Below are 23,751 nucleotides of genomic sequence, written 5' to 3' on the forward strand. Positions count from 1 at the left end.
CATCTTTTTATCCCAAAAGACTGATGTGTAGAATAATGGTTTGATCAATTGTGAGCAATTCTGGTCACCATTTTACAAGACTAATACAGAGCCACTGGAGAAGGTACAAAAACAATGTTATTCGACTGATATCAGAACTGAGAAGTTATATCTGTGTTGTTCCTTGTGTCTTAATAAAGCTCGTAGTCTCAAAGTTGGAGTAGACGCTTTATTGTGAGTTTGTTCTGTCTTCAGTGCTTAACTTACAGCTAGCTCAATGCTGCTTGCCTGTGTCCTGCTGCCAATTCCCCCTTCTGTGAAGTGTGCCCTCACTTCCTGTTCCTCTGTATTTATAGCTCTCCCGTGCTCCCTCGAGTGCTTGTTCAGTTGTATTGCATCTACACAGATCTACAATCACCACAATACCTTTTAGGAATGATTAAGCAGACAAAAAAAAGAGAGAACAGAAGGATAATCTAACAGACATTTTAAAGATTATAAAAGAATTTGATAGGTCTTATGGACACCAGCTCTCACCAGTGGCTAAGAGGCTGAACCAGACCCTTAACTTGTTAAAGTTTTAAGACGGTGCTGAATCAACTTTGTCAATTCAAGTCATTCAAACAGAATCAAACTACCGACTAGAGAAATCAGTTCAAACTTGCTGTAAATCCTAAGGCTATCATTTTGAAGTCCAATATTACCCCTTTGAAAATTTAACACAAAAAAATGGGAACAAGCATTTTACTTGGCTTATTTCTCACCGTTCTATCTGGGTTTGTGAGATTAACTTTGCTCAACAATCGATGCATTTGACACAAAAGGACCACTCTTGGAACAGTCTCTGAGGTTGTTGACACATGGAAGCTAAATTATCATGACATTTAGTAATTAACAGCTATTAGGTCAACTTGATTAATGGTTAATTCAACACTCTCACAATCAATACATTCCTGGCATTTTACTGGTATTGTCAATCACAGTGTTTTGCATTGATTTTATTATTAAAGATAATCCCAATAGTGTGAATGCATCTGTAAACACTTTTTTTTAAAGTTACCACAGCAATATCTCTGCATCAACCAGATTCAATGGCATGTTGTTGCCACTAAGTAACACTGAATCATTATGAATCCTGCACGGTGTGCTGTCTTTCTGGTGCCAGGGCAAAGAACATCACAGAAAGGGTGCAGAATATTCTGCAGGGTGAAATGATGTAGATGCATGTTGGCTCTAAAGTCGCAGAGAAAACATTTATTTCGGAGCACATTCAGGAGCTGGAAAGGAGTTAAAACGCAATACCTTCTTCCGGTGGCGGCTATGAGCGAGTAAGTCGCGCATTTTGTGGCTCTCGCTGCGGTCAGGCTTTTAGACCTTTTCCCCTGACTTTTCGAACTTTTGAGCACTGGAGTGAAAAACAATAGCATCCTAGATCTGAATCCATACAGAGTTGTATGGACTTAAGGAGCAGAAGGGAGCGAAGAAGGGGCTGAACAAAGGTGGTGTGGAAGCTCAAGTGGGAGGAAAGATGGCCGATGAACGGACCACGGAAAGGACGGTCCAGACAGCACTGGACAACATGCTGAAGGTTATGAAAGAGAGCTTCGCAGCACTGAAGGGGGATCATTTGGAACCGTTCCAGAAAGTGGTGGAACGACTGGACCAGAGGCTGGACGCTCAGGATAAGAAGGTCCAGGCACTGGAGAAGACAGTGGACGAGCAGGCGGATTTCCAAACGGTAGCAGACGTGGAAATTAGTAAGTTGAAGGAGCAGCAATCAAGGCTGATGGATAAGCTGGAGGACCTGGAAAACAGGTCTCGCCGGCAGAATCTGAGAATCATTGGGCTCCCGGAGGGGGCCGAGGGAGTGGATGCCACGGCATCTGTGGCAGACATGCTGCAGAAGCTGGTGGGGAATGATTTCTTCCCGCGTCTGTTGGAGCTGGACAGGGCACACAGAGTGCAGGTGAGGCAGCCGCGAGGGGGAGGGCCCCCCCGGGCGATGGTGGTCAGATTCCATAGGCTCGTGGACAAGGAGCGGGTTCTACAGTGGGCCAAGAGCACGAAGAGCTGCTCATGGAACAACAGTGTCCTGCGTATCTACCAGGATCTGAGCCAGGAGGTGGCCAGAAGGTGGGCAGCCTATAACAAATTAAAGAGATCCTGTTTAAAAAGAAGGTCACGGTCGGGCTACTTTTCCCGGCGCGGCTTTGGGTCACATACCGGGAACAGCAACATTATTTTGACAACGCAGAGGAAGCGATGGACTTCGCTAAGGGGCATGGGCTGATCCCAAACTAAGGACCCATGGACTCAAGTTAGAGTGTATTAAGGGATGTTTGCATTTGTTCGGAGATTGCCCTTCGTGTTAGCGATGTCGTTCGGCATGCTCTTTTACTTAAAATTGGGGGTGTTCTTGTGTTTGTGTTTGCCTGTTTGAAAGTTTTAAAGTTAAAGCCAAAGTTACAGTTAAAGTTTAAGTTGTTGGGTGCTGGGGGGCTGTTCGGGTTCTTTTTGCTATTTTTCTGGGAATGTTGGGAGGGGGGTGGGTGGCAGTGCCCACCTCATTACACAGTTTGAATTGCACTATTGTGGGGGCGAGCTTTGTTCTTTGTTTGTTTTCTCTTTGTTTCGGTCCCAGAGCAATTGTTCGAACAGGGCTGTTCTGGGGAGGTGGTGTGATGGGCGGGGGGGGGACAATAGGTGGGAGACATGGTGGCGCCGGAGTTGAAAGCCACCAGGCTAGCTGCTTTGAGCTAGTCAACGGGAGCGAGGTGGGGGGTTGTGTATACAGCCAGTATATGGCAGGGGTTAGGTTGCAGGGGGTTGTTGCTGGGGGGGGGAAGAGATGATCTGCTGATGAGGGAGGGAACTGAACCAGGTAACAGAGAAGAGGTCGGGGTGGGAGCTGCCAAGAGGCGGACCAGGGGAGGCACGGCACATGGGCAGGGGGTGGGTCCCAAGAAGGGGGATGGCTGATCGGCGGGGGGGGGGGGGGGGGGGGGGGGGGGGCAGGGTGCCCTCCAACCAGGCTGATCACCTGGAATGTTAGAGGGTTAAACGGGCCGGCCAAGAGGGCACGTGTGTTCACGCACTTACTGGCTCTGAAGACGGATGTAATGTTGCTGCAGGAGACACATTTGAAAGTGGTGGACCAGATTAGATTACAGAAGGGCTGGGTTAGCCAGGTCTTCCATTCGGGGCTTGACGCTAAGACCAGAGGGGTCGCGATCATGATTAACAAATGGGTTAAGTTTGAGGCGGACAGAACAGTTGCGGATGGGGGTGGTAGATTTCTCATGGTCTGGGGCAAGCTTGAGGGGGTGAGGATGGTCCTAGTGAATGTTTACGCTCCAAACTGGGATGATGTAGATTTCATCAAAAGGCTGCTGGGGAAAATCCCCGACTTGGATTCGCACAAGTTGATTATGGGTGGGGACTTTAATACAGTCCTCGACCCCGACCGGTCATGCTCCAGAACGGGCAGGGTCCCGGCAATGGCAAGAGAACTGAGAGGGTTCATGGAACAAATGGGGGGGTAGACCCCTGGAGAATCAGCCGGCCGACGGGGAAGGAGTTCTCGTTCTATTCACATGTTCACAAGGTTTATTCTCGTATTGACTTCTTTATTATGAGTAGGGACTTTTTGGAGGGGATGAGGGATACAGAATACTCGGCGATCACTATTTTGGACCATACTCCACATTGGGTCGACCTGCTGGTCTGCAAAGAAAGTTATCAGCTCCCACAATGGAGGTTAGAGGTGGGATTGTTGGCAGATGAGAGGGTGTGTGAGAGAGTGGGGAAATGCATGCAGGACTACCTGCAGGTCAACGATACAGGGGAAGTCTCAGCAGCAGTGCTCTGGGAGGCATTGAAGGCGGTGGTGAGAGGGGAACTGATCTCAATCCGAGCCCATAGGGACAGAACGGATAGGGCGGAGATGGACAGATTGGTCCAGGAGATGATACGGACAGATAGGGAATATGCGGAGTCCCCGAGGGCAGAGCTACTTAGGGAACGACGGAGACTGCAGGCGGAGCTGGGGGCGCTATCCACTGGGAAGGCTGTAGAGCAGCTCAGAAAGGCCAGGGGCGCGGTGTATGAGTATGGGGAGAAAGCCAGTAGAATACTTGCACAACAACTTAGGAAGAGGGAGGCAGCCAGGGAGATAGGGACGGTAGTGGACGGGGCAGGGAACAGGGTGGGAGACCCGGCAGGATTGAACAGGGTATTCAGGGACTTTTACAGTAAGCTGTATACCTCGGAACCCCCCCATGGGGCCGGAGGGGATAAGGCACTTCTTAGATGGGCTGACCTTTCCAAAGGTGGGCAAGGGGATGGTAGCGGGGCTGGGGCCCCGATTAGAGCTGAAGAAGTAATGGGGAGCCTGAAGGCCATGCAGTCGGGTAAAGTCCCGGGGCCGGACGGGTATCCAGTGGAGTTCTACAAAAAGTTCTCGGGGATAGTGGGGCCGGTGCTGGTTAGGGTGTTTGATGAGGCGTGGGACAATGGGGTGCTACCCCCAACGATGTTGCAAGCCACCATCTCGCTGATATTAAAACGGGATAAGGATCCGGAGGTTTGTGGGTCCTATAGGCCAATCTCCCTGATTAATGTGGACGCTAAACTGTTGGCCAAGATCCTGGCGTCAAGAATCGAAGACTGGGTACCGGACGTGACTTTGGAGGACCAAACAGGGTTTGTAAAGGGCAGGCAGCTGGTAGCCAACTTAAGAAGGCTACTCAATGTGATTATGATGCCCCCAGAGGGCAGAGAGGTGGAGGTAGTGGGAGCAATGGATGCCGAAAAGGCTTTTGACCGGGTGGAGTGGGATTATTTCTGGGAGGTGCTGGGACGGTTTGGGTTTGGGGAAGGCTTTGTGGACTGAGTTAGACTGCTATATCAGGTCCCGGAGGCTAGTTTAAGGACGAACAGGACGACATCTGAGTATTTTAGACTATACCGCGGGACAAGACAGGGATGCCCCCTCTCTCCATTGCTGTTTGCGTTGGCCATAGAACCGCTGGCAATTACTCTGAGCGGCAAGGGGATGTAAAGGAATGGTCGGGGGGGGGATAGAACACAAGGTATTGCTCTACGCGGATGACCTACTTTTGTACGTGTCGGATCCAGCGGCAGGGATGGATGGGATTATGGAAATCCTAGGGAAATTTGGCCGGTTTTCGGGCTACAAGTTGAACATGGCAAAGAGCGAGATGTTTGTGGTGCAGTCGAGAGGTCAGGAGAATAGGCTGAGGGAGCTACCGTTTAGGCTGGTTGGGGAAAGTTTGAGGTATTTAGGGATACAAGTGGTGCGTGACTGGGGCAAGATGCATAAATTGAACTTCTCTAGGCTGGTGGAGCAAATGAGGAGCGAGCTTCAGAGGTGGGATGTGCTCCCGTTGTCACTAGCGGGGAGAGTACAGACGGTGAAGATGACGATCTTCCCGAGATTCCTGTTTATTTTTCAGTGTCTCCCTATTTTCATTCTGTGGTCCTTCTTTAAAAGAATCAATAAAATCATCCTGGGGTTTGTTTGGGCGGGGAAGTCCCTGCGGGTAAGGAGGGGCATGCTGGAATGGAACCGTAGTGAGGGGGGACTGGCGTTGGCGAACCTCAGCAACTACTACTGGGCGGCTAACATAGCCATGAAAGGAAATGGATGGTGGGTACGAGGTCGGTTTGGGAGCGGGTGGAGGCTGCTTCGTGCAGGGACACCAGCTTGGCAGCCCTGATCACGGCTCCCCTGCCGCTCCCGCCGGCCAGGTACTCCACCAGCCCTATAGTGGTGGCGGCTCTGCGGATTTGGGGCCAATGGAGGAAGCATGCGGGGGAAGTGGGAGCGTCGGTCTGGTCCCCAATATGTGACAACCACCGATTTGTCCCGGGGAAGATGGACGGCGGGTTTCAAGCGTGGCGGAGGTGGGAAGGATGGGTGACTTGTTCCTGGAAGGGAGCTTCGCGAGCATGAGGGCGCTGGAGGAGAAGTTTGGGCTGGCGAGGGGCAATGATTTTTGGTACTTGCAGGTGCGGGATTTCGTACGTAGACGGGTCCCGTCCTTTCCACGCCTTCCACCAAGGGGGATCCAGGACAGAGTAGTTTCCAGGGGTGAGGTAGGAGAGGGGAGTGTCTCGGATATTTATAAGGAGCTTATGGGAGCGGAGGACACAGGGACTGAGAAACTGAAACTCAAGTGGGAAGACGCGCTTGGCGGGGAGTTGGAGGGAGGCGTATGGGCAGACGCTCTGAGGAGGGTAAGTGCAACCGCAACATGTGCCAGGCTCGGCCTGATTCAGTTCAAGGTAGTTCACCGGGCCCACATGACGGTGGCCCGGATGAGCAAATTCTTTGGGCTGGAGGACAAGTGTGGTAGATGTGGGGGAGTACCAGCGAACCATGTCCACATGTTCTGGGAGTGTCCAAAACTCAGGGGATACTGGCAGGGATTTGCGGACGTCATTTCCCGGGTACTGAAAACAAGGGTGGCGATGAGTCCAGAGGTGGCGATTTTTGGGGTGTCAGAGGACCTGGGAATCCAGGTGGGGATAGAGGCTGACGTTGTGGCCTTTGCCTCCCTGGTAGTCCGGTGACGAATACTGTTGGCCTGGAGGTGCTCAAAGCCCCCAAAGACCGAAGTATGGCTGTCGGACATGGCAAACTTTCTCGGCTTGGAAAAAAATCAAGTTCGCCTTACGAGGATCACTATCGGGGTTCGCCCGGAGGAGGCTACCATTCATCGACTTCTTCGCGGGGAACTAATCGTCAGCGGGGGGCGGGGGTAAGAATAGTGCAGAGTAAGGGGGGAAGAATAGGCGAGTCTATTTGTGAGAGAGGAACTGTTATTTGCACCATATTTTTGTAATTGGTATTTGCACACTAATGTATATTGTTACTGTTTACAATGCCAAAAAATACCTCAATAAAATTGTCTGTTAAAAAAAAAATGCAATACCTTGAAGATAGTAACCTCTGGTTTACTCTCTGTGCCACGTGTTAGTGAGAGTAGAAATTGGGAGACAGGGAGGAGGAGCCATGTGTGGCTTGAGGCATGGTGCAGGAGGGAGGGCGGCAGATTCCTGAGACATTGGGACCAGTTCTGGGGCTAGAGGCACCTTTTCAAAGGAGAAAGGCTGCACTTCAACAGGCCTGGAACCTCGTGGGGAGGTTCATTCGTGTGGTTGGATAGGATTTAATCTAATTTGGCAGGGAGATTGGCACGCATACGGAAGTAGAAAAGAAGAATAAAATGCATAAATGTGTGAAAATGTTGGACAGTACTAGGGAAGGAAGTAGCACCATATTAGATAGCTAACAGGCTATGGAGGACTATGAGGAATACAATGCCAGGTTTAGAATGCGTGTATATAAACACAAAGTATGCTGAAAAGGGTTGGTGAGCACAAATAGCTATGTGGGAATATGATGTGACAATAATGGAAATGTGGCTTAAAAATGGTGATGGCCAGGCACTTATTCAAAGATACAAAGTATTCTAAAAGGATGGGGAAGTGGAAAGAAGGAGGTGGGTGTCAGTACGATGAGGGAAGACATTGTAGTTTTTGAAAAAGAGAATGTCACTGAGGGGGGCAAAGACAGAATCTATTTGGTTAGCGTGGAGAAGCAAACAGGATATTTTCATGCTGATAAGTGTTTTCTATAGACCTCTAAATAGTGAGAGGAACAAATCAGCAGGGAAATCACAAATATGTGTAAGAAATAGAGAGTGGTGATATTGGAGGACTTCAATTGCCAAAATATCAAATGGAGTAATGTCAGAGTAAAGGGTAAGGATGGGGAGGGATTTCTGAATCATGTTAAGGAGAACTTCCTTGACCAGGATGTTCTCAGTCAAACTAGGAAGGAGGCATTTCTGGATCTTGTGCTGGAGAATGAAGTTGGTCAATTGCACCAAGTATTTGTGTGGGGAGCACTTGGATAAGAGTGATCATTGTATCATAAGATTTAATTTAGTGACTTCCGGTTGCGGCTATGCGGAGCTAAGTCGCACGTTCGGCAGCTCCGCCAGGAACGGACTTTTGGGCTCTTTTTAGGGCCCCCAGCGGTACTTTTTCGACGGTTCCCGACGTGGGAAGGAGCCAGCAACATTTCCCCGGAAGTATATGGCCTGGACCAGGAGTGGGGCGAGTAAGAAAGTGGTTGCAGTGCCAAAGCAGAAGCGAGGGAAGAAGCACAAGATGGCGGCGGGCTGAGACCAGGAGGCATGGAGGCAGTGGGCACAGGAGCAGCAGGAGACTCTCCAGCGCTGCTTCAGGGAGCTGAAAGCGGAGGTGCTGGAGCCGTTGAAGGCTTCAATTGATAAGCTGATGGAGACCCAGACGGCCCAGGGGGTGGCGCTTCGAGAGATCCGTTAAAAGGCCTTCGAAAGAGAGGACGAGACCTTAGGCCTTGTGGTGAAGGTGGAGATGCACGAGGCGCTCCATAAAAAATGGCAGGAGAGGTTCGAGGAGATGGAGAACCGGTCGAGGCGGAAAAATCTGCGGATCCTGGGCCTTCCGGAAGGGCTGGAGGGGTCTGACATGGGGGCCTATGTGGCCATCATATTAAATTCGCTGATGGGAGCTGGGTCACTTCAGGGGCCCCTAGAGCTGGAGGGGACCCATCGAATATTGGCAAGAAGACCCAAGCCGAATGAGCTGCCACGGGCGGTGCTGGTGCGGCTCCACCGGTTCGCTGACCGGGAGTGTGTGCCCAGGTGGGCCAAGAAGGAGCGGAGTAGCAGGTGGGAGAACGCGGTGGTGCGGATCTACCAGGACTGGAGTGCGGAGGTGGCAAAGAAGAGGGCCGGGTACAATCGGACGAAGGCGGTGCTGCACAGGAAGGGAGTGAAGTTCGGCATGCTGCAGCCGGTGCGTTTGTGGGTCACCTACAAGGACCGACACTTTTACTTCGAGTCCCCGGAGGAGGCGTGGGCCTTTGTGCAGGCAGAGAAGTTAGACTCTAACTGAGTGCTGGGTGCGAGGGTCTGCATGTAATTGTGTTATATTGTGTTATATTTCAAGGGGGGGGTTCTCTGTTTAATGTTGGTTCTTTGTTGTTTTCAGGGTGGGTGGGGCGCTGTTTTCTGCTTGGGTTTGTTGGATGGGCTCGAGGAGGGGGGGCAGACCTGCAGTGTGGAGGGTTGATGGTGTGGAGGGGGGTTGGGGCCCCGCGAGGAGACCGGGCTGGTAAAGGGAGCTGCTGCAGGGGAGGTGGGGTTGGGCTGGTGGAAAGCGCGGGCTTTTTCCCGCTTGGGAGCGGGAGGGGGAGGAGGAAAGCCTGCTGGGGGACATTGGGGAGGAGGGGAAGCCCCAAGATTTAATTTAATAATGGAGTAGAGCAAAGAATGATCTAAAGTAGAACTTCTAAATTGGAAGAGTGCAGCTGCAAGAGAGCCAGGGACCCAGGTTGAATTCAAACCTTGGGTGACGGTCTGTGTGGAATTTTCATGTTCTCCCCATGGTTGCATGGGTTTCCTACTGGTGCTCTGGTTTCCTCCCACAGTCCAAAGATGTGAAGACTAGGTGGATGGCTATGCTAAATTTTCCCTTAGTGTCCAACGATTAGGTGGGGTTACAGACATGTTGCAGGAAAGTGGGCCTAGATAGGGTGCTCTTTCTGAGGGTTAGTGCCGACTCAATGGGCTGAACAGCCTCCTATTGTACTGTAGGGATTCTATGCACCCAGGCTAAAATGGATCCCAAAGCTCTTCACAGCCAATGAATTACCTTGAGGCGTTAACACAATTGTTATGCAAACAAATGTGGCAGCCATCTTACACAAACCTAGGTCCAATGATCATTAATGAGCTGTTTGACTGGTTTACATATTTTAGTGGCGATGGCTGAGGGACAAATCTTGATCCTGATACCATGAGAACTCCCTTCTTTTTGAACAGCTGCCATGAGATCATTTTCAATCACTTAAACAGGTAGACTATCTGTGGCCTCATCCGAAAGAACTTAGCACTTCCTCCGTGCTACACAGAAGTGTGATACGATTGTGTGCTCTAACGCAACTTGAACCTACGACATGATGACTAAGAAGCAAGATTGCTGCCAATAAGCAAGTGTTGACATATACATTTAGTATTTGGTAGATAAGAAAATAAAGCAATTGGATGATCAAAATGGTAAATGTTCCCAGTCCATTTTCCCAGATGGGAACAATAAGAGACTCAGTAATAATATTTTTGTTATTTCGAGTATATTTCATTTTATTCCACACATTTAAATGCTTCATGTATTTATTGGTAGAGGGGAAAAAAAAGAGACTAAGGTTTCATGCACAATTTTCCCCTTAATATTTGAATATATTGCATCCTTGTCAAAAATGTTTCTCAAGCACCAAGATTGACCAGCTCTCGGATAGTATTAGCAATTGTTGTTTGTTGAAAGTTGAACGACTCTTAATTGTCAAAAGGCACCCAGACTGATTTAACTAGCATCAGCTGTCATCTGGTATTTTAAAGATCTCAAAACAACTGTATCCTTCGGACAGCACATTTTAAAAGTGGACTGACCCAATTCATCTTGTTTAATCAGTGTTCATTCGAACCACAGGAGTGCCAAATAACTAGTCTGAATCGCTAATGATCATTTTAAAATGCTCTCATCGAGCTGCTGTTTGTTTGATCAGACAGCTGAATAAATTTTTATGTAGAATATTTAGCCAATAATTGTTAGCAAGGAAACAGCAGATTACTAGCCAGAAGTGAATTAAGAGCTTAAGCTCTGGAAATAATAGGCACAATTTCAGGAGTATAGATCATGGTTACTTACATTTCCTTCAATTAAGCATTTACATCAAGGTTAAGAGGAGATTGAACATAGATTTTTAAATTTATGTAGGGTATGTAAGAAAAGGTTGTTTCTTCTGGGGGGAGGAGGGGGGTTGTGGTTAATGATGAGCGTTCATCAATTTCAAATTGTCACCAAGTGAATGAGAAGAGGAGATAGGAAAATGATCTTATTGCAAGAGTATTGTTAAACCATGAAAAGCTTTACCACATGAAAACCACAGCACGGTAGCATAGTGGTTAACACTGTTGCTTCACAGCTCCAGGGTCCCAGGTTCGATTCCGGCTTGGGTCACTGTCCGTGTGGAGTCTGCACGTTCTCCCCGTGTGTGCGTGGGTTTCCTCCGGGTGCTCCGGTTTCCTCCCACAGTCCAACGATGTGCAGGTTAGGTGATTGGCCATGCTAAATTGCCCTTAGTGTCCCAAAAGGTTAGTTGGGGTTACTCGGTTACGGGGATAAAGGGGGATAGGCTGGAGGTGTGGGGCTTGGGTGGGGTGCTCTTTCCAAGGGCCGACACGATGAACTGAATGGCCTCCTTCTGCACTGTAAATTCTATGATTCCATGATGAAGTACTTCAAGCAAAGGCTATCATACCTTTTGATGTAAAACCAAAAATCTCAAGCAAAGGAAGATACTGGGCAATGGGGAGAAGAGAACAGTGGGATCGATTTGAGTTCTCTCACAATGAAGTCAGCACCAGCAGATTTGGCCAAATGGCCTCTCTCTTGGCTGGACACTTCTCTGCTCCTAAACATTTGAAAGAACAAACATTCCTGTTCACCATAACCTACAAAACACGCACTGAGTTTAAAGATTTTTCATCTGGGAAAATGTTTTTCCCAAATTGTTGTGAAAAGTCACATTCACAAAGACTGGATTACACTTTTATTCCCTGTGCAATTAGATGTGTGAGAATCTATGCCTCCTACTAGCCCGAGTAAGGCAGAGTTTATACCCACCTCAACTCGACTTGTGAGGTTATACACTCTGTAGATAAAAGGTGTTGGCAAGGTTATACTTCCTATAGTTAAAGGTGCTGGTGAGGATATCCACCCTATAGATAAAGGTTCTGGTGAGGATATACACCCTATGGATAAAGGTGATGCCGATGTTGTAATCCCTATAGATAAATGTGATGAAAAGGTTATAGTCTCCATAAATAAACATGCTGACAAGGTTATACTCCCTATAAAAGTACTGACGAGGATATACACCCTATAGATAAAGGTGATGCCGATGTTGTAATCCCTATAAACGTGATGACAAGGTTATATTCTCTATAAATAAATGTGTTGGCGCGGTTATACCCCCTTTAGATAAAGGTGCTGGTGAGGATATCCACCCCATAGATTAAGGTTCTGGCGAGGATATACACCCTGTAGATAAAGATGCTGGCGATGTTGCAACCCCTATAGATAAATATGATGGCAAGGTTATATGTGCTATAAATAAACGTCCTGATGAGGTCATACTCCCTATAAATAAAGATGCTGACGAGGTTGTACTCCCTATAGATAAAGGTGCTGACCAGGTTATATTCCTCATAGTTAAAGATGCTGAGGAGGTTATACTCCCTATAGATAAAGGTGCTGGTGAGCTCATACTTCCTATAAAGGTGCTGGCGAGGTTATAATCTCGATAGAAAAAGGTGCTGGTGAGGTTATACACCTCCAGATAAAGGTGCTGATGTAGTTACATGCCCTATAGATAAAGGTGCTGGTGAGGTTATACTCTCTCTCAAGCTGCTGGCGAGGTTATACTCATGTAGGTAACTGTGGTGCTGATGTTAAACTCCTGTAGATAAAGGTGGTGACTCCCTTATACATAATGATGCTCTGCAGCAATGGTACATAGTACACAGGTACTTAGCTATTAGGAACAGAAGGAATTCTGCCCTTCGAGCCTGCTCTGCCATTCAATCATTTCAGTCTGATCTCAAATCCAGCTGCCTGCCTGTTCCCCATAATCATTAAACCTATTTTTTTTAAAATCAGAAATATGTCTAACTCCTTCTTGAAACCATTTGATGATTCAGACTCTACCACACTGTGGGGAAGCGGGTTGCACAATCTCACCATTATCTGTGTGAAGTAGTTCCTTCAGATTCTAGTTTTAAATGTATCTCCTCTCAACCTATGTCTGTGACCTTTCGTTCTAGATTGCCCCACAAGGGGGAACATTTGGTCTCCATTTACTTTTTCAATCCCTCTTGGTATTTTATAAACCTCGAAGATCCCCTCTCATTCTTGTAAACTCAAGCGAGTATGAGCCCAAACTGTTTAATTTCTCCTCGTATGTCAACCCATTCATCCCCGGAATCAATCTGGTGAATCTCTCCTTAACTGTTCCCTCCCACAGGCTTAGATAAGGTTGACGAGGCAAAGTTGTTCCCATCAATTAATTAATAATCTTTATTGTCACAAGTAGGCTTACATTAACACTGCAATGAAGTTACTGTGGAAAAACCCCTAGTCGCCACATTCCAGCGCCTTTTCGGGTACACAGAGGGAGAATTCAGAATGTCCAAATTACCTAACAGCATGTCTTTCGGGACTTGTGGGAGGAAACCAGAGTGCCCGGAGGAAACCCACGCAGATACGGGGAAAACATGCAGACTCCGCACAAACAGTGATCCAAACTGGGAATCAAACCTGGGACCCTGGCATTGGGAAGCAACAATGCTAACCACTGTGCTACCGTGCCACCCGATTAGCTGGTGCTACAAGGACCAGAGTACACAGATTTAAGGTTTTAGGCAAGAGATACGAGGGGTGAAGGGAAGGAAAATAACTTTTTATGCAGTGAGTGGTAATGACCTGGGACCAGCTGCCTACAAGAGTGGTGCAAGTGGAGGCAATCAATGATTTCAAATTGGGTGGGTAGTCGGGAACAAACTTGCAGTGCTACAGGGATAGAGCAGGGAAATAACATTGAATGAATCAGTGAGCTGACATGGACTCAATGAGCTGAATGATCACCTTCTGACCAATAGGGCTCTATGATTAAGGTACATGACTGTGCAACCTGAAACTTCCAATGCAGGCTACACACAAGTTGGCCCCTTTAAGGTATTTAAGTTACACGTGTGCGTAGCTATGCAAAAATATTTAAAGTGCCCACTCACTACAATAAAATAAATTAAAGAGTACATTGCTCTGGTGTCTATCAAATTGTGGCTATTTAGCACTGCTGCTCCCTGTCCACCATGTCCATGCCCCTCATGATCTTATACACCTTGATCAGGTCACCCCACAGTCTTCTCTGCTCCAAAGACAACAACCCGAGCCTATTCAACCTCTCTTCATAACTTAAATGCTCCATCCCAGGCAATATCCTGGTGAATCTCCTCTGCACCCCCTCAGTGCAATCACATCCTTCCTATAACGTGGCGACCAGAATTGCACACAGTACTCCAGCTGTGGCCTCACCAAAATTCTATACAACTCCAACCTGACCTCCCTGCGTTTGTAATCTATGCCTCGGTTGATAAAGGCAACTGTCCCATATACATTTTTCACCACCCTATTAACCTGCCTGCCTGCGGAGATCTATAGACAAACATGCCAAGATCCCTTTGTTCCACGTAACTGCCCAGTGTACCAAGATCCCTGATACACACTGCTTGGAATCGCCGGTCGGTGCTGTGTGTGTCTGATGGGGTACGTGTCTCCCTCCCGACAGGGAATAAGGTACCGGTTTCAATTGTTTTGGTGCTACCAAATTCAATCAATACTTCCATGTCACTTTACTCCTTCCAAAGTGTACCACCTCATTCTGTTTAGGGTTAAATTGCACCCGTCACTTTTCTGCCCTTTTGACCATCCCGTCTATATCTCGTGTAACCCAAGACACTCAACCTCACTGTTAACCACTCATCCAATCTTGTGTCATCCACAAAGTCACTGATCCTACCCACCTACAGTTATCTATGTTGTTTATATAAATAAGGAATAATAGGGGACCCAGCACAGAGCCCTGTGGTACGCCAATGGACACTGGCTTCCAGTCACTAAAGCAGCCATCTGCAATCACCCTCTGTCTCCTACAATTAAGCCACTTTAGAATCCACCTTATCAAATTACCCTGTATCCCATGTGCATTTGCCTTCTTTATAAGTTTCCCATGTGGGACCTTGTCAAACGCTTTGCTGAAATCCTTATAAACTACATCAACTGGCCTACAATTGTTTCATTCCATAGACAGACTTTCTCCCTTAGACACTCACTATCCCTCCACTTAAAATGTTTCTTCATAACCAGTCTCTCTGAAAATGTCTTCAGTCCGCTTCCCTAATTATCCTCTCCTCCACAGGATCCATGACTCCACTGATGAGCAGCCTTGGGATGTTTATGGGCTAAAGGTTCTACATAGCGTAATCATGGCACTATGTCTTACACAGCAACCTAACTTGGGTCATGGGGCAGTTCAAATAGCTAGGTTATGTTCAATGCGTTTGAAAAGTTACAAGAGAAGTAGATTTGACATGTGATAGAAAGCATGTTAACCATAATGATCTTACCTAGTGTTGTACTGCCCTCTGATGGTGAAGCAATTAAATGTATGTTAGCTTTCGAACATTTGCAGCAATGTGAAGCTGGATATTTATTATCATAGAATCCCTACAGTGCAGAAGGAGGCCATTCAGCCCATCGGGTCTGCACCGGCCCTTGGAAAAGCACCCTTTTTTAGATTATTGAAACATTAAACTCTTAACACCAAGAGATGACTAAATGGATCTTGTCAGCCAAAGGTGATAACGCCAAATAAAATGTGTAATGCAGTTTGTTATGTGCTCCACAGTGACCAAAAAAGTAACTGCAGTAAAGCAATGATTGGGGGGTGGGATTATGTACTCCTGCAGGAGTTCCAAAACAGTTTATCAGCAGCGGGGTTTCCCATTGTGATTGTCCCCATCCTCCCGACAGTGACATAACGGGTATCCTGACGTTGAACAGCGGGATCACAATTTGAGAATATTAAGTATCATTGGGTACAATTTAACTAAATGGGAACAAAGTCCCACAACATGCTTGTTTAGCCATGAGATAGCTGGTGCCCACAGTGCCAAGAAACACAATACTGTAACGTCACTCAGGTTAGATAGGGGCCTCAGTGGGGAATGCGCGACCAAGACCGCACAGAGCCCCGTTTCCTGCACTGAGGAATTTGGGTCGCCGGAAAGCATCAGTGAAGTGAGAGTGTAGCTCTGTCAGGGTGCCAGACTGGCAATGCCATGGTGGCACCAGCAGTGCCAGGATACCATTGCCCAAAAGACATGATCGAGGGTCCTCCAATCACCTGGAAGACCGCAAAGAGTGCCGTTTCGTCTGGTCCCCGGTTATCGAGACCAGTACTAAACAGCGCTCACCCCAGGTTGTTGAGGCGAAGGGGCTAGATCGCAATGCGTCAGGAAACTGCATAATATGCAGATTTGTCAAAACGATCCCTCCCACAATGGGCAGGAATTACATCCCAAAGTCTCGCAAGATCGCGTTAAGGACCTTCAAGCGGCTATTGGATAGCTACATGGATTACGGTAGAATGATGGGGTGTAGATTAATCTAGGACAAAAGTTCAGCACAACATCGTGGGCCGAAGGGCCTGTTCTGTGCTGTATTTTTCTACCTTCTATCTTGTGAGGGGTCGTGATGCGATAGATCCCGAGAGCGGGATCTTGTGGCTTCTATCTGCCATGCTACACTATGGTACGCTAGTTTTGGGGCGCAGCATGACTGCACAATCCCGCCTGGTATCAGGCCTTTCATGTATAGTAGCCCCACTTCCCTGTTAAATTGTCCATTCACACTGTCGTGAATCATGACAGGTCCCCAATGACGTGCACCTGGCGAGCAGAACCGGACAGAAACGTACAGATGAGCCGGGGGAGGGAGCCATTTCCGGCCCTACCCCCCTCCCCCCCCCCGCAAAAAACTCGCTATACCGCTCTGCAAAAAAAAAAGTGCTTTGAGTAAGGTGCAGCACAAATTAGAGACATTAAAGTTATTGCCACTCTTTAGTTTCTATACTTAGTTACAACAATTGGGGGGGGGGGGGGGGGGACTACCTGTTTCCGTTGAGGGATATAGAGAAACTGACAAAATGTATGTCGAGCAGTATCACTCACAAACTTAGTAACTGACGCAGTAACTATTGTGTTGGGAACAGGTGGGTGGCAACGTTCCTCTTTGTTTAGAAACAGTTCATAATTTCACGTTTCTGCCTGTGGGGAAGGAAGGTCATTTTGAAAACATTCTATTTAAAAAAAAAAGGTTTTCATTGAAGTTTTTATATTTTATACACTACGCGTTCGGTTACAATGTACAGGTCATTTTCTGCGGTGCCGACCCCCCCCCCCCCCCTTCAGTCGCTGTTTCACGGTCTCTCCCCTCCCCCCACTGAACAATGAGTAGTTATCTGCTTGTTACCAGTGGGCGGTCCCCTCCCCTTTGTCATCCCCCCCCCCCCCCAAATCATGTTTTCAGCATTTCCTTGGGGGTTCCTTGTTCTAGGCTCCCTGGCGTCTCGATCAGCATTTCCCAGCCTCCCCCTCCTTTTCCCCTAGCCTCCACCCCATTTCCTGTCTGCTCCTTGTGGTCCTGTGCGTCTCCACCGCTGCTCTATTGGCTGTCGGCTTAAAACAGGTCCTGGAACAAGTTGGTCAATAGCCTCCCCACTTTGTGGAAGCCATCCTCTGACCTCGGATGATGAATTTGATCTTCACCAGGTGGAGAAATTCCAATGGTTCTGCCAGCCAGTCTGCAGCTGTGGGTGGTGCTGCTGATCACCATGCGAGCAGGATTCTCCAGCATGTGATTAAGGAAGGAAAAGCCCTCTTCCCCATATGTAGTTCTGGCTGGTCCAATACCCCGAAGACTGCCACACTTGGGCATGGTTCCACCCTCACCACCTTGGACATTGAGTTCTGGATGGCCGCCTTCGAGGCAATGATTCTGGGGCATGCCCAGAGCATGTGGACATGGTTGGCCGGGCCATCCTGGCACCACTCACATTTGTCCTCCACTCCCGGGAAGAACCTGCTCATTTGGGTTCTTGTCAGGTGTGCTCTGTGCATCACTTTGCACATGTGGTGGAGTTGGCCCTGTACAGTGTATTACTCCAGAGTCCCCTTATTTCCGTTCCTAGCTTTTTCTCCCACTTTTTCCACGCCATGTCCAGTGGGGAGTACGTCCTTTCTAAAAGTCGTCCATCCAAGTCCCCAGTTTCCCTTCCCCAGACTGTCCGCATCCAGTAACTCTTCTAGCATTGGGATTCACGGGGTTCATTGGTATGCGGTCGTCTCCTTGCGGAGAAAGTTTTTGACCTGCAGATGTCAAGACTTTGTTTCTGTTTGGTAGTTCTCTCAGTTAATTTCTCTAAGGTTGCTAGTCTGTCTTCGGTGTAAAAATCGATAACCATCAGTTCGTCCCCCCAGTCCTGTCTCCACCTCTTAAAGCTGGCATCAAGCTTGGCTGGTGCAAACTTATCGTTGTCGCAGATGGGGGACATGATGGGCATTTTGGTCAGACCGAAGCACTGACTCATCTGGTTCCAAGTTCTCAGCGTAGCTACCACCACTGGGCTCGAGTGTTTTGCCAGTGGGGATGGGAGTGCTGCTGTGGTGAGGGCCTGGAGGGTCATTCCTGTACTGGAGGACTCCTCCATCCTCACTCTTTCCGCCATGGCTGCCCAGTGGTCGTGTTGTATGTTCGGGAGGATTAGGCCCTCCATGTTTCTTCTTCTTTGTAATACTACATTGGGGATTCTTGGTTGCCACAATCATCTTATCTATTGAACGGAAAACGGCGTTGGAGATGTAGATTGGTAGGGTTTGAACAAGAGGAACCTGGGCAGTATGTTCATCTGATCGGCTGCACAATCCACACCAGGAAAAGCGGGAGTGCATCCCATCTCAGTAGATTATTTTACTTCCTCCACCACACTGATCAGGTTCCACTTGTGGATCAGTGTCCAGTCATGGGCGATCTGGATCCCCAGGTAGCAGAATTTGCTTTGGGCTAGTTTAAATGGTAAACACGCCAGCTCTGCCCCTCCCCCTTTCGTATTCACCAGGAATATTTCGCTTTTGCCCGGGTTAGGTCTGTAACCAGAGGTGGTGCAATGGTTAGCACTTCTGCCTCATGGCACTGAAGACCCAGGTTCGATCCCAGCCCCGGGTCACTGTCCGTGTGAAATTTGCACATTCTCCACATGTCTGCATGGGTCTCACCCCCCACAACCCAAAGATGTGCAGAGTAGGTGGATTGGTCATGATAAATTGAAAAAAAAAATTGGGGACACTCAATTTATTTTTTTAAATGTTTACAGCCCTGGAAGGCTCTTCCAGGGGCTTCATGATTTCTTTTATGCCACTTTGTGGATCCAAGATGTAGAGGAGCAGGACGTCTGCATAGAGCGAGACTCCGCTCTCTGCTTCTTCTTCAGATTCCTTTCCAGCCTCTCACCGCTCGCAGGGCAATCGCCAACAGCTCAATCATCAGAGCAAATAAGAGGGGGGGGGGGGGGGGGGGGGGGATTGAGGGCATCTCTGCCTTGCACCTCTGTTTAGTTGGAAGTAGTCAGAGCTAGTGACATTGGTCTGTACAGCCACCTTGGGGGCATTGTAAAGGAGTTTCACCCATGAGGTGAATCCTGTCCCTAACCCAAACCGTTCTAGTACCTCAGTGAGGTACTTCCCCATGACTGTCAAAGACCTTTTCTTCCATTCTCTTACTTACCAGTATGGCTACCCCCTCCCCTAGCCCCAGCAGGAATGGTAGGTCTGTCGCATCCAGCCCTTCCTTACTCAGTCGATCCTTCTCCCTCAGATGTGTCTCTTGGAGGAAGACTATGTCAGCTTTCATACAGGCAGACTCTGGATCTTTTCACCAGTTGCAGGTGACTATTCTCATTGTGGGGGGGGGGGGGGGGGGGATTGTCACCTTCCTCCTACAGGATCAACCATACTTACCTTGTGGATGTGCCCCTGCACTCAGGGGTTTCCGTTTGTTAGGTGGCCATCCAAAATGGCTGCAGTCACCGTTCTCACCATGAGGTCAGGCCCCTGCGCTCCAGGGTTTACTGTAATGGGGTGGGGGGAGGGGCTTATTTTCCAGGTCAACTGTCTCTCCCTCTTGGGGGTGGCTGGAGAACTCCCCTCCCCGTCGTCTCCTGACCTGCTTGCTCGCCGCTCCTGTCCTTTGCCGCAATTCCTCGTGTCCGTGTGGCCTCTCGAGCTGCTGCCTCCTGTCATTTTTGACGTGCTATTGTTGAGGGTGATGGGATTTTTCAGTCCAATTTTGCAGGCTAAATTCAGCCAAAAATGCCCATTTTGTTGGTTTATGGGGAAGGGGAGAGCCACTTGATGTGCGACAAGTCAGCACATCCCCTGTACTAGATGTCCCTAAAACAATCAATTTAATATGTATAATATTTATTAATTCAATCCAACAAGTTTGTTTCCTGTCACCAGCACAAAGTATTCTCATCCTATTTTTGAAACATAAGACTGGTTAAATTTAAACCTATGTTCAGGAGGCTGAACAACTTGAGAACAAATACTCCTTTATTTGACTCTGAGGGGTAACTGGCAATTGAATTACAATGACTGTCATTGGCTAAGTTGCGTTGCTTCTTGCTCAGGCAACAAGACAGGGCATTGGAACTACAAACTGGCTACAACAGCAGCACGCTGGTGGGTTCAAATTATGGAGACATATTCATATGATCTAATATAATTTCTGAATTTTGACTTGCAGTTTTTAAGTTTCAAGAATCAGAATAGCAATAATGAGGACTTATCCTAAATTATCCTAATTTAGGATGTTATAGTAACAATGCAAGGGGGAGGAATGGGGACAGAGTTCCTGAAATGAGGAGAACTTCCTTGATCAATGTTCCCAGCCTAACAAGAAAGGAAGCAATGATGAATCCTGTTCTGTAGAATGACACGTGGGGCAAGTGTCACATTTCATTGGAGCATTTGGGGAACAATAATCACATCACTGTGTTTAGAACATTTATGGAAAGTTTATTCAGTGTGAAAATACTTAACTGGACTAACTTAAGGGACATAGATTGGAATCAAAAATTGGTAGGGAAAATTGGAATTGAACAATGCAAGATTTTGAAACGTGATGGTTTGGAAGCAGACGAGCTTTCATTCAAAGCTGGACCTCCTTTTATAACGAAATAGGGAGATTAAAATGAAACTGGCAAAGGTTTATGGCAAACATAACATAGTAGAAAACCAAGCCGAATACATAAAATACAGGGAGATCTTTAAAAAAATGGGAATGAAGGGTAAAAAGCTTGAGAATACATTAATGGTTAAGAAAAATAATCTGTTTATATAAACATTGAAGGTACAGTAGTGAATGGAATTGAACAGTGACCAAAAATATAAATTTGTGGAGTCAGAATGCATAGCGCGAGTACTTTTTGTTTGTCTCCAGTAGACATGAGGATGATGCCAATGTTACAGTAAAGAAGATAAGGAGAGAAATTGAATACCCATAAGATAGGCAGCACCCAAGTATCACTCAGTTCAGAAGGGATGCATCCTGGATTACTATGGGGAGTTAGAGTAGAAATGCAGAGGTTCTTGTCACAATCTTCCAATCCTTACATATACAGGTGTCAGAGGATTGGAGGACGCAAATGGATTGGATTTGTTTATTGTCACGTGTACCAAGGTACAGTGAAAAGTATTTTTCTGTGAGCAGCTCAACAGAACATTAAGTACATGAAAATAAAATAAAATACATAATAGTGCAACACAAGGTACACAAAAACACCGGCATCGGGTGAAGCATACAGTGTTAATGAGGTCAACCCATAAGAGGGTCGTTTAGGAGTCTGGTAAGTGGGGAGGAAGCTGTTTTTGAGTCTGTTTGTGCGTGTTCTCAGACTTCTGTATCTCCTGCCCGATGGGAGAAGTTGGAAGAGTGAGTAGGCCAGGTGGGAGGGGTCTTTGATTATGCTGCCTACTTTCCCCTTGCAGTGGGAGTGTAGATGGAGTCAATGGATGGACTGGGCTGCGTTCAGCTCTGAGGTTTCTTGCGGTCTTGGGGTGAGCAGTTGCTATACGAGGCTGTGATGCAGCCAGATCGGATGCTTTCTATAGTGCATCTGTAAAAGTTAGATCCATTCAAATGTTAGATCCATTCAATGACAGACCAGTCAGCCTAACAGCAGTGATGGGGGAACTTTGAGACAATATAGTCTGGGACCAAGTTAATTTGCAGTCAAAAGTTATGGACTAATGAATGAATATTAACAGATTCGGAGGCAAATCATGTTTAACAAGCTTGATTTATGCTCTTTGAAGTAAAGTCACAATAGTCACAGATGACCATCAGCTGCTTTCCCCTTTGAGGGGGAAAGCTGACTGGGGACTTAACCTGAGGATCACCACACCTCAGGAGAAGGGCAAGATTGAAAAGACCACAAGATATAGAACAATTCGGTCATTTGGCCCATTGAGTCTGCTCCACCATTTGATCCTGGCTGTTTCTCATCCCCATTCTCCTCGTAACCCTTCTATTTCTCTTAAAGACACTGTGACTTGGCCGTCACAACTATCTGTGGCAAAGAGTTCCAAAGATTCACCACCACCTGGCTGAAGGAATTTCTCATCTGTTTTAAAGGATCGTCCCTTCAGTCAGGAGCTGTGCCCTGGGGTTCTAGTCTCTCCTACTAGTGGAAACATTTTATCCATGTCCACTCTATCTCGGCCTCAGTATTCTGTAAGTTTCAATGAGATCCCCCTGAGAGCTTCTAAACCGAGTACAGACCCAGAGCCCTCAATCGCTCCTCATATGACAAGTCCTTTATTCCCAGCATCATTCTTGTGAACCTCCTCTGGACTCCTTCCAAGGCCAGCACATTCTTCCTTAGATATGGGGCCAAAGCTGCTCACAATATTCCAAATGGTGTCCGACCAAAACCGTATATAACCTCATCAGTTCTCCAGGCGCTACAGCACTTTTTAAAGAGATAACAACCTCATCTTGGGTATAACACAGCATAATTTCAAAGTCTGCAGTTGCCACAAAACTCATATGTAGTGGAAAGGATGGCAAGACTTCAGGAGGACAATGTGAAATGGTCGGACACATGGCAACTGAAAATTAACAGTGAAGTGTAAAGCGATGCGTTTTGGTGGGAAGAATAAGCAGGATTAAATGGAGATGGTTGTTGGAGAGTACGAGTAATTCAATACCGTACCCCAGGGTTAGAGAACAGTGAGAAGCCCAGTGGCCTCATGCTGTATCATTGCTTCTATCCCTACATTCCACCCATCGAGTCTGCACCGAACCTCTGGAAGAGCACCCTGCCTAGGCCCATACTCCCATCCTATTCCTGTAACCCAATAACCTAACCTTTTGGATACTATGGGGCAATTTAACATGGCCAATCCACCTAAACTGCACATCTTTGGACTGTGGGAGAAAACCCACGCAGACATGGAATGTACAAACTCCAGAGACAGCTGCTCAAGATCAAAATTGCATGTGGCTCCGTGGCACTGAGTGCTAACCAGTGTGCTACCATGCCAACCTGTTGGAGACAGCAGATTTTGAGAAAGTGCAGAGCAAGCAGGGAAATAAAAGGGAAGGTCTGTGATGGGAAGGATGGCAGGAGCATAGTGCAGCCATGCACTTGCACTGCGATCTACACTAATCTTTATTGTCGCAAATAGGCTTACATTATCACTGCAATTAAGTTACCATGAAAAGCACCAAGACGACACGTTACAGCGCCTGTTCGGTAGAGGGAAAATTCAGAATGCACAATTCACCTTACAGCTTTCGGGACTTGTTGGGAGGAAATCGGAGTACCCGGAGGAAACCCACGCAAACAGGGCGAGAACGTACAGACTCCGCACAGTGACCCAATCCGGGAATCGAAACCAGTCCCTGGAGCTGTGAAGCAAGTGCTACTGTGCTGCCCAGAACAAGATCTGCCCAGTA

This window comes from Scyliorhinus canicula, chromosome 1 (genome assembly GCF_902713615.1).
Source record: "Scyliorhinus canicula chromosome 1, sScyCan1.1, whole genome shotgun sequence".
Classification (NCBI taxonomy): domain Eukaryota; kingdom Metazoa; phylum Chordata; class Chondrichthyes; order Carcharhiniformes; family Scyliorhinidae; genus Scyliorhinus; species Scyliorhinus canicula.